This window comes from Anser anser, assembly GCF_964211835.1.
Source record: "Anser anser genome assembly, chromosome: 1".
NCBI lineage: Eukaryota > Metazoa > Chordata > Aves > Anseriformes > Anatidae > Anser > Anser anser.
In genome coordinates this window covers 151986237-151998801 of record NC_139720.1, presented here as the reverse complement: position 1 = coordinate 151998801, position 12565 = coordinate 151986237, and the positions used below count along the sequence as shown (strand labels likewise).

At 36.3% G+C, this 12565-nt stretch overlaps 1 long non-coding RNA gene across 3 annotated transcripts in view; it reads right to left on the bottom strand.

Annotated features, from left to right (window-relative positions):
* LOC310892737 overlaps nt 1–12439 on the bottom strand; it is a 58342-nt gene extending 45903 nt beyond the window's left edge. For all 3 annotated transcript variants that reach the window (XR_014578352.1, XR_014578353.1, XR_014578354.1), the window contains exon 1: nt 5188–12439. This is a non-coding gene — a long non-coding RNA (uncharacterized lncRNA). The remainder of the gene's footprint in view (nt 1–5187) is intronic.
* Between the last annotated feature and the right edge of the window lie 126 nt (nt 12440–12565).

Genomic DNA, 12565 nt, shown 5'->3' with positions numbered 1-12565 from the left:
CACGATGCCATATGGTACAGAATATCCCTTTGGCAAGTTTGGTTCACCTGCTCTGGTTCTGTTCCCTCACAGCTTCCAGTGTACCCCCAGCTTCCTCGCTGGCTGCACAAGAAGCTGAAAAGTCCTTAGCTCTGTGCAAGCACTGCTCTGCAACAACTAAAATATCAGTGAGTTTTCAGCATTATTTTAATCCTAAATCCTAAACACAGCACCATACTAGCCACTATGAAGAAAATTAACTCAATCCCAGATAAAACTAGGACACTTCATTTTCTATTTTCATTCTGAATTTAAGTCAAAAATACTGAAGCCAAACATTTTTTTCTTGGATTGTTTTATTTTTGTGTTGTATAAACTCAACATTAACCTAAGAAAAGTTTTACAATAACAGAATAAGAGAATCACAGCATGGAAGGAACCTCTCAAGATCATTTAGTCCAACACCACTGCTCAAGCAAGGTCTCCTAGAGCAGACAGCTCAGGGCCATGTCCAGCTGGGTTTGAAATAGTTCCAAGAACGAAAATTCTGCAACATCCCTGGAATTCTTTTCTAGCACTCAACCATCTTCACAGAAAATAATAATAATAATAATAATAATAATAATAATAATAATAAAGCGTTTCTTTATGGCCAAGCATAATTTCATGTATTTCAGATTGTGTCTCTTGTCCACTGAACAGACACCACTGAAAAGAGCCTGTCTCCATCTTCTTTACACCCTTCCTTCAGTTATATCATGCATTCTCCTGAGCCTTCTTGTCTATAGGCTGGACAGTCTCAGTTCTCTTAGTCTTTCCTCACAGCAGATACGCTCCAATCCTTTAATCATCTTCATGGTGTTTCACTGGACTCTCTCCAGGATGTCCAGTATGTCTCTCTTGTACTGCGGGACCCAGAACTAGACACAGTACACCAGCTGTGGCCTCACCAGTGCTGAGTAGAGGGGAAGGATCACCTCTGCTTCTTCAACACGCTGGCAACTCTTCCTTGTGCAGCCCAGGATGCTGCTGACTTCCTTTGTGACAAGGCACATGGCTGGCTTACGTTCAACTTGGTATCCTCCAGGACCTCCTGATCCTTCTCTGAAGAGCTGTTTTCCAGACAAAAACTCATGCTGATGACTGGGATTGGTTATTCTTTCCCAGATGAAGGACTTTGACTTTTCCTTTTGTTGAATTCCATGAGGTCCCATTCTGACCAACAGTACAGCCTGTTAAAATACTCCTGAATAGCAGCCCAACCACCTGATTAGCCACCCCTCCCAGTTTTGTACCATCTACAAACACAACAAAAGGGTCAATCTAACTAGAAAAGAGCAGGTGGGACAAACAGGAGTTTAAGAAAATAAAGTGCTTTGGCAATAAGGTAGAGAAGACAGCCTTGAATGATAGCTGCCTGGCACAGGACAGAGGGCTGTGATATATACCTTTAGCTGCCTTAAGCTTTTCCAGGAATAGGAAAAGGATACTCTGGGATGAAACAGCCTTCCTCATGTAGCGTCACTGGCCTAGCATTCTCAAACATGCCTCCCAACATTCTTAAGGGTGCTAACGTTCTCCCCCAGATATATTCAGGGTCTTCTATGAGTCTATTTCTTTCTGTGACACTTTATTCAGCTGCTTTAAAGACCCCTTTAACCATCCTTCCAAAAAAATCACAGAGCTCTACATCACTCTCTGCTGATTTTCTTCCTGTTGAGCATGCTGTCTTTCTTGAAATCTTTGTCAAAAACTAAAATTGAAACATCTTCCTGCAAGGTGGAACAGCATGTGTGCATCATAATAGGTTAATGATTTCTTTATAGCTAGCTGAGCAACAGATCAGTTGTTAACAGATTCTGTTTTTTGTTGTTGTTGTCTTTTCTCATAGACAAAGGATTATTTTACATTCTGATACAGATAAGGATAGCACGTGTATGCATGTACTTTGTTTCACAGTTCATCTGATTCTAAAATGTCTGTAGCATTTGTGTCTATATTTAGTGTTTTTCTGTTTCCTTATTTACTTTTGTGACAGGATGTTTTGCATGAAGGATAATTACATGGTAACAGCATCCAAAGCTTTAGGATCAGCAAAACAGAAGATGCTTGGTATCTTAAAATTCTGAAGGGCAATGAAATGAATATCCAGTAAAAGCAGACAGGGGCATCAAAGAAGCTTGTGGTATTGGGCATTTGTGTGAAAGAACCATTTTTCAGTAAGCAGCATTAGCTGAGAGAATTGCTTGGCATGTGTGTAGGCAGGTAGCAGAAACATAGTGATTGCCAAGGGTCTGGCTGACTTTGTAACCCATGCAAAGAGAATAACTTCTTTAAATATTTTTGTAACATCTGGCACATATTGAAACAAATTCTTTGCTCCAGAAACAGAGTAATATTCTATTGATAGCATTGGGCAATTTTCTTAAAGAAGGAATTTGACCTATAGTTTTTTCTAACACTGACTTTAAGCTGGCTTTTTTGGTCTCTGTTATGAGATTTGAACAGGGCTCCCTGCATCTTCAAAGCCCGTGGGACAGCTTTGAAAAAAATCTCACTCTAAATGTCAGAAAAGTTAAATTTCTCCATATTTTAAAATGTGATTTCCCATATGAATAAGCTGTATCCTTACATAATTTTAGAAAACAAACCAACTGAAGAATGATAATCACAAGTGGGATCCAAACTAACATGCCATATAATAATTGCATTTCATAGTTGTAGCTTTTTAACCTTATTACTATGAAAATTATTTATTACAGGTTTTAGACACCTAACATTTTTAAGTTCGGGTATGTTAGCTACCACATTCTTTCTTCATCTTAATTAAAAATGAGACAATAACTATTTGAAAACTAGGAAAGGGTATGACATTTGCATTACTGACAAAACCTCCAAAAACAAGCTTTCCTTTTGTAGGAAATACAGTTTTTTCAACAAGTAGTTGAAGTCTGTGAGGTCATTTGATTGCTCAGGGTTTGGAAGAGAAATATGTATTTTGTTGGTTTAGTTTCTCTTCCAGAAAGGCAGTCTCAATCTCTTCCATTATATGATGTTAGGTAGAAAGAGCCTTCGTAGTAACACTACTCTTTCCCATGCTGACAAAAATGCCTGACCAAGTACTACAGTATTTTTATCACGGAGCCCTTATCATGTTTCTTAATGGCCTAAAAGTCTTCCAGAAGCACACACACTGGATGAAAATCAAACCTATAGAAAGAGCTAAGTTCAAGCTTGCACAACATTTATATCCCATCTAAGCAGTAAGACAGTACAAAGAGTATTTGAATTAATGTGTGGGTGGACTGATTTACTGCACATAGTGCTCTGTTGAATTCAGCTTCTCTTTCTTCTGTTTTCCTGGAAATCATTGCACCAGAGTATTTTGTCATCCCAGATTTATTAAGAGGTAACAAATCTTTTGAGTCTTCTACTCACAATGAGATTCACCAAGGCATTGGTATTTTCCTCTAACAACACTAGCCTCTTTCCATCAGCACTTCCTACTAAATTTTACCTAAGACACTTCCTTAGGCCCAGTCACTCATCTTCCTCCCACAGAAGAGCAAAGCATGCTTCTTATTTTGTGTCTTTTCCCCATAAGTCATGAGAGCTCCCAATGTTTCCTGTAGGCAGCTGAGATATTTTCTGGCTACAAAAGTTAACATTTTAGTAACAGTACAGAAATGGTGTCTTAGCAAATTGTCACGCCATCTTTATTGCCTTCCTCTGTTAAAAATAGAGTAAGGGGTTTTGAAACCTGTCCCTTGGAATTGAATGTATAGATTCATTCTCGCTTCATCACTGTGGCTGTTAAAGGCTGTCAGGCAATTTACAGTGATTAATTGGGAAATGATTGTAGACTCAGAACACTGAGGTTAAAGAATTTGAAGATGATATATTAAAGTAAAGCTAAGTAATTATGCCCACAAATGTGATGTTTTATATGAAAAGCACATATAAGAGCTTTAAATTCATACAGCTACAAGATTAAGAAAGCGCTGTCTGCTCTTACCTGCCCATTTCCAGTTTGTCTCTGTCCTAAGCTTTCTGTTGTTGGATTACAAGACTCAGTATCTTCTTTCCGCAGAAACAAACTTGACCCATTTGCATTCTTTCAAATTGTTTTTTTCCCTGGTAATTTATTCCATATGCTTATTACTAAGTATGTGAAGCACAGAAGTCCTTATTGTGTTCCCCTCTATAAAGCATGTAACTCCAGTAAGCACTGAAAATAGTGAATTACAGAACCGAATTCCCCCATGAAAAAGTAGAGTGCCAAGATGATGCATGCTAGACAATGCAGTTAAGCCCTCCAAAGTGGTACAGTAAGTAATGGTTTCAAATAAAGAGTGTCATTTTCTTTTCCCTTTAGGATCAGGCTGTTTTTCAGATCTCATGGACTCCTCTTAATAACTATAATAAAAAGCATCCAATATGCTAGAGTTCAAGTGTATTATGTATAGATCATGTCATGTTTTTATAGCTGGATTTGATTGCCAGTTTATGCTTCTCTGCAGTTGTATTCAAAGTTCAGATACTCTGTTTCATTTTGAGCACTTCCTATAGGGAAGGACATTGCAAGCAGGGTAGCTGTAATCTTCACAGTGTTAGTGTCTGCTTTAGGGGACAGCAGAATTCCTCAGACACCCTGTCAGCACAGCTGGTTTTCTACCCCCACAATTCCCCTTTCTTTCCATTGTGAGTTACTGGAGGTATTTAATCCTTCTTTTTTTTTTTTTTTTTTTTTCCCCCTAAGAATGTCCTTCAACCTGTAACTACTCACACGGTCTTTTCAGAATACAATCATTTCTTTATATCAAACCTATGGAAAATTGAAACAAAACCAGTTGTAATAAAACTCATGTTAGAAGCTAAGATCATAGATGATGTTTTAACCAGAAAACCTTTTATAGGGCCTAAGAAAAAGCATTGCAAGGAAAGAAGGAAAGTACAAGGAGGAAGGAAAGAGAGAGTAAGATAAGGAGAGTGATGTTGTGAAAGCCAAAAGAGAAAGGGGAAGAAGTGGAGAAGCTGACAATCAATAGGAAAGGAAAGAGGAAAACACTGTGTGCACAAAAAGGAAAGTGAAAGACCAGGAAAGAACAAATGAAAGAAGCCAGTAGCAATTCCCCCACAAAACTCCATAAGAGTATGGTAAGAAAAGACTAAATAAGATGATCATCTTAAAGACAATTCATTTCATACCTGTAGGTTCCACAGTGGGACTTAGTGACAGAGATGTGCTGCTCTCATCCCAGCCAGGAAGACAGTGGGTGCAGGCTGGGGGCTGGACAGAGAGGGCTGGGGACCACAGAGCCCCCAGATCACCCCATCCCTCCTCACACTGCCCACCACATGTGAGCTGCCCACCACATGTGAGCTGACAAATAAGGACATTCACTGCTGACGTGAGGGTCTGTGAAAACTGCCATTGCAATGTTTTTTTCTGTGGAATTCATCACCCAGCACGAGAAGGGGATTTTAGCGTGTCTCCCCTTGCTCCAGCCTGTAATAACTGTAAAGCAAGGAGAGCAGAAATATGACTCTTGTGACAATATATTCCTGGAGAAAAGCCAGAGCTCTGTACCATTTATGTATTAATTTGAGATATACAGGGTCTAGGTCTAGTGCTGACCTTCCTATGGTTAGATTAATTTAACATACCAAATATATAAGCAAAACTTTATATCTCTCTTAATTCTGCAATTGGAAAACTGAATCCAGAGTCCCAACCCTGTGAATCAGTGGGCAGATGGACTAACTTATTCTATGTCAGTCACTCTAAAAATCCATTTCTTTCTGAGGTCTATTATTGCACTAACATTTCTGATTTTTGGGGAGGCACTGGGAAGAGGTCCTTCCCTATTAGAAAATCTCATTTCTTTCCCACAGATGGGAGCATTTTTTTCCTTAGTAAGACAATAAAAACATTTTTTTTTTTGCCTTAACAACATTACATTCTATATAAACTTCATCTTTTTCATCACTCTATTAAAGAAGCTAAAACATCTTGCAGGAGAAAAGCAAGAACATACTAAGTTATTCATTTTCATTTTCAATTTAACAATACTTACAACAGTATCAGCATGTTTACTGCATACTCTGATGATGCTGGAGTTCTATGATGTACAGGTCAATTACCTTTACTTTTGTGTGAACAGCAACAGAAATAAAATTAAAAAGAAAAAAAAACTTTTTTTCTCTCCATTTTTCTTTCGAAAATGTTCTAAAAGACCAGTTCACACCAAATTAAAGCACTACTTGTACATATTTTGGTATTTTTGCAAGACATACAACGACTGGGCTTCCTTAGATGGTGAATTTAACATTATGCAAGGAGGGAGCATTCTCATGCTAATAGACAAATCTAAGCCATTCACAAAAGAAATCTTCTTGAATAGTGTAAAAGCTGAGTTGCTAAAGGATTGAGGGAGAGGAGAAAAAATAGTTTAAAACTAGTTTTGCTGTGCTAAAGGTTTATGAGGTTCTGTCTTGATTTTACCTTCTTAAAAAGAAGGAACTACTTAAAAAGTAGTTTCTTTTAGGTTACAAGATACTAAATGTCAGTTTACGCAAGAAGCCAACTTGTGGTAAATATGACTATCAAGTATAAATGTTTGGAGATAATTTCTTGAGTCTTGAGACAGCATGGAATCATCTTTCATTGTGTCTCATTTAACATTATGGTTCTTTTTGACATGCATTTGTGAATCATATTTTGCCTTTATGGAGAAGAAGTTTGTTTGTTTTTTAATCAACAGGACTAGAAATAATTATAAAGTTTTATAACAATAAATCAGAATGCTGCAGAAAGGACTTTGGGATACAGACTGGGTTTAGTATGAGAACCCACCACAACATGCTGTTCACTATCGTAATAACTTTTGTTACTAGGATTTCAATACAGAGGTTCCAAAACATGAGATAAATAAACAATGCATTTATCTTAAAACAGTGGGAAAAAAATAATAATAATTTTCTTTTGCAACTAACAAAATGATAAAGTTACCAAAAAACTGTAGAAAAACATGGGAAGAAAGGGTAAATCAGATGAAGATTCATAGGTTCATCCTTACAGCAATTCATCGTTTACACTAGTCCAACAAAAGACCTCTGCATCACTTCCTTCCCACCTAAGGCCTACTGTGAAGGTTTTAATGGGTTATTTGTAGTTCTTAGACATTGTGTTGTCCTTCTGTACATGGCAAATTTCAAGCCTTGGTACTAATTGGGGAAATAAAAGATTCCTGATGGAGGGCCAGATCAACTTTAAATTCATGATTCATGGAAAAATTCCAAATGACTAGAATAAGCCCTGGATCAGGTCCATATTAAGGATCCCTTAATATCATCAGGCCACAGCCTTATTTCATTCACTTCACTTCAATCGCTCATGACTCATGAAGTTGCAAATTAAAAAATGAGTAACTTTTAAGACAAAAGATTATATTGTATAGCATAACTTTCTCCTTATATTCTCCCCCATGTTTCATCTGAAATAAATGTGATTGTTAAGTTGCAGCAAAGTCACTTGCACATATGCACTAGCAACTTGGTTCATCAAGAATGACTTCATGCTCAAGTCAACAAATTAAATTATGGGCCCAACAATGTTCCATTTAAGATGAGTGACAAGAGTTTATCTGAAACAAATGACAGCAGATTCACAACATACATCTTTCACAAAATAAATACCTGTAAACGCAACAAAGACAATGATGGCGCCTAATCTTTTACAATAGATTTTTGTAATTTTTAAAGTTGGAAAGGTGAGGAAGTGACAATAACAATTGCTATAGAGACAATGCACACTATTCCTGCTCTAACTGATTTTCAGACAAAAACAAGCTGAAATATAGAGTAAAACACTTCATGTAAAATAAAATAAAATAAAATAAAATAAAATAAAATAAAATAAAATAAAATAAAATAAAATAAAATAAATATGGCATCTGGGTATCTTATATAACATACACTATACATTTACATAGTCAAATCTAGTTCACCCTCCTGATGCAAGTAGTCCCACAGAAGTTAATAATATTAATAATGTAAAGATGAGAGCAATTTCATGCTACACATATACAGGTATAAAAGCTTAGAACTTTTTTGACATTTATCCTTGGCAAGGAGGAAGAGGGGAGGAAGGATATTTCTTATCAGACCAGGGCAAGACATTAATTCCTGAAGAGACACCCCATGAAATCCATCAAGAACTTAATTTATTTGGGCCTAATTGACACTGAAGTTGCTGTAATTCATAACCAGCATAGCAGAAAAGCCTAAATTCAATAAAGTTCATGTTTCTCTTTAGAACTCTTCAATTACTTTACAGACAAAGTCTGAAAGATTCAAGACCACAGGTATCATGAGTGCCAACACTCTACCTGAACCTGCTCCAAAGTCTTTGGATCCAATATATTGTAAAGTACTGATAAATCTTGAATTATTGAACCTGTTTATCTAAGTAATAAAAATGTAACATTAAGCACCCCTCAAATGTTTAAAAACAGAACTGAGGAATCTCTTTACTGCTTGGCTAGAGGAGAAAATGACTCAATAGTGGAGCAGTGTATGGGTAGTACATGTTTTGTAAGGGAGAGAATTTTATATGTGAATTTTATATGTGAAAGAGCTGAGTGTGTTGGCAAAAGCAGATACATGGCAAGGGGGTTGGAATTAGATGATCTTTAAGTTTCCTTCCAACCCAAACCATTCTATGATTCTATGATTCTACATTGTAATTTATTTTCTGCATTAACATACACAACTTCTTTGTCGAAATGTGGTGGGAAAATTATTAAAACAGGTTTGTTTATTGATTTTTTATTTCATTTTCTTCTTTTGTTTTGAAGAGAGGATGTCTAATCTTTTTGAATATGTTGTGAGTAGCTTGTAAAATAATCTCTTTATTTATTCACATCCATATTCATACACACACACCAAGGTTTTTGTTGGTGGTGGTGTTTTTTCGTCATCTTGAAGGACTGTATAAATGAACAATCTCCAGGTGAAGCATCTAGATCACAGATCTACTCAGACTGCAGTACATGTATTTCACAGATGTAATATATGAACCTTGGATGAACAGTTATGTGTCTTCTCCTGCTCCTTTACACACATGGGAGCAACTGCTTTTGATAATACCATTTCTATATCGTGAAGTCTGCAAACATTTGACCTAAATTACACACTATCTTGAATTAATGTCAGACAAGACATTTTCCTTAACCAGTTCCATGTTCATGGCATCCCAATGTTTATGCCAGCCCAAGCATATTAAGTGGACTTAAAAAAAAAAAAAAAAAAAGTGAAAACTTGAAAGGTTTTGTTTATTTGTTGCAGGGGGTGGGGAGATGAGATACATGAGTGGAAGAGGGAATTGAAAGTGAAACCTTGGCTGTGTTCAGTTAACAATAAATTTCACGGTGGTATCAACGATGCCAGAACACAACCATATAAGGAGTATTCCTCTTTGTACATAGTTAACATTCAGAGGAAAGCTAGTGTAGTTGAATGTTAAAACAGACTAGAATAGAAGCTATTTTGAAAATATTTTTGCTCACAGGCTCAGAACCCCAGTACAGTCAACTAGAAAGAGGAAAGAATAGGCTGTCCACAGACAGAATGAACTGAGATCTGAGCTATTTTATTACATATGAGAAGTATAACTTACTCTGTTCCATTAGTAACCCCTGACTCTCTGATATTAAAAAAATAAAATAAAGAAATAAAATAAAATAAATAAATAAATAAAGGCAGCATACGCTGTTAAGATAAATATTGGTTTACTGTTATAAACAAAGCTGCTTATTGGCAGTATAATTTTCAATTGTAGTAAAGATTTTCTTTTTATCACTACTTTTGGCAATGTTAGGCAAATATTTAATATCAGTGCTGATGTATGCACCTTCTGATTCTTTCCTAAGCCGTATGGAAGACAAGAATACTTCTGGTTAGGCTTCCATACCCAGAGATATGGACACTGAGGAAGAGGCCTGTAACTTGATAGAAAGCTGGTAACAGCACAGTATGCTTACTAATAAGCACTCAGTTACAGGGAATTTCTATGTAGTCACTTGAGTACTGCTACTGTCTGTGGGTCCACTTCCAGAGGGGACAATGCCACCTCCAGCACTGGAATTATTTGAGCAATGAGACCCATGTTGTTTTTTTTTTTTAAAGCAAGCAATGATTTATTACTATAATTCTACCTGAGTTTCACATGTAGCTACTTGGTTTTGGGATGAGAACTGGCTCATACCTTTCTAGTTTACAAAAAAAACAACAGATAAAAGTAGATTGTAGCTGAACACATAAATATGCCCTGAGAGGATTTCTAGTATCCTTTCTAAGGCTGTTTTATTTATTTATTTTTTTTTTTCCGGAAAATGAGAATTCTTTTGAAGTAGTCCTGATTTTGCAAAAAATAAAGGCTGCAGGCTGGAAAGCTAGGAAGCCAACAGCAGTACAACCACCCAACTAGTTAAACTGTTTTTCTACAACAAAAACATAATATAGATTTGATGGAAAGGGGTAAGTGAATGACTAGGAATAAGAAGTTTCTTTGCTATTATGGCTCTGTTCAGTTAAGAAAGCATATGTTGACCATTCCATGGGAGAAGCTTCATGGGACTCTTTTTTTTTTTCCTTTTTTTTTTCCCTCAAAGACACCAACTGTTTTTGCTGTCCTAATTATTATGATTTAGTAGAAACTGTCAAACTGCTCAGCAAGACACAAAACCCAGATGGAACATGCACACTGCCCTAAAAACCCTGAGATCTAAATGAGGCAAGCAATGCAGTCCAGACACATAATGTACTAGATCACCACCAAAAGACATTGAGGTCAAAAATTACTTTGGCTTTTGTCTGTTTGTTTTTAAACAGCATTTATGGGGTTGATTAGCACTAAAAAGTAGTTACCCTGTCACTTATATGATCTGTGCATCTCATACATAATGTACAAAGAAAGTACAAAATCCTTCAAATAGAAATGTACTGTAGTAAGCAACAAAATACATCATTATTTTTAACCATATACCACAATAAGGATTCATTTCCCAAATACAAGCCTTCACATCTATACTGTTTCTAACCTATATTTTACAAATATAGAAAGCACAAATATTAGCAGGGAAAATAAAAATATAAATAGTGTACACACAAAAAATATATTCTAGTTATTGGGATATTTCTTCTTTTTTGTCTTTTTCCCCCATTATTATTTTTTTTGTTTAGCCAGATTTATCTCAACGTAAATATCTACACATTTTTGATCAGTTCTGCATACATTTCACAGTAAGCCCTGAAAATATGTTTTTAATAGACACGTCAAATATCTAACAGCTGAAATCAAGCCTGTGGGATCTATAAGCATGTGCAATTTCAGTTAACACAAACATAGCAAAAACTGTGGGATAAGCATGTGTAACTGTAACAGTAAAGCTCAAGGACGCTAACCTCCCTTACATGATAAGGCAAGTTTGAGGTTTGCTTTGATCCATGAGAGATGAGTTATAAAAAGCACTTCTGTTCCCCTGCTTAAGAATGAAGGATTCCTTTTGCTGCATTATGCATAACATCATTACAGACAAGGTACAAGTCAAGAGCAAGTGGTTCAGATATCCTACTAGCATACTAAAATAGCAGTGGGACTATAAAATGATTTAGGTACTATATAACACAGCTCATTTTTAAATACTACTTATGCCATCACATTTGCCAGGAATCTTTCCTTTTTAAGTGTTCTAAATGTAAAGTTTCTGGTATCTGTTCCCTGGAGGCAACTTCAACTAGAATAGGCACGTTGGTACAGCAGATGACTATCGATTCCTTACAAACTACGCCTGATGTACTGTGTAGTGGTAGAAAGCCCCTTATCAGCTTGGATTCCAACCTACAGGCAACTGCTGTCCAGATCTTACAATGAAAGATAATGTGGTGTAATTAAAGCTCATGACCTACAGACACAGAGTGCCAAACATTGCTTGCTTTAGTCAGGACTGGAAATTTTGGCTATAAATTTCCTGTGAAGATTTTTCTAATCTATAAGAAGACATCCTGCTTAAGCCTTTCCCTTGAATATTCACAGACTCACTGTCTTGCTTTCTCTTTTTCTTTTCCCTTCTCATATACACTAACAAGCCTAATTTAAAACATCTCACGAACACCGTCTATGCAGCAGTTGTGCATTTTGTGCATTTTGTGTCCACTTGCAAAGTTTCCCAAATTTATTTTAAGCACTTGAAAACAATCAGAGATTTACTCAATTTTAGCATAAAATTTAAAATCCAAATTCCACTTAGCCTGCCAAAGCCTCACACAATTTTTATGTGCAATTGAACTTTGTGAAAAGGTAAATTAAACTGTGTTTGAGAATGTTCTCAGACTTTGGGACACAGTTGTAGGTATATCTGTGGTAACATCATAGTTAAGATCAGGATGCACTTTTGAAGTAAATCCCCCAGTAGTTCCTACTTCCTGCTCTTTGGTTCACATCAAGTTTGGAATGCGCAAAATGAATTCCTTTCAGATAAAAATAAACCTGCAGAAGCAGTCTCAGAGGGCATCTAATGCACTT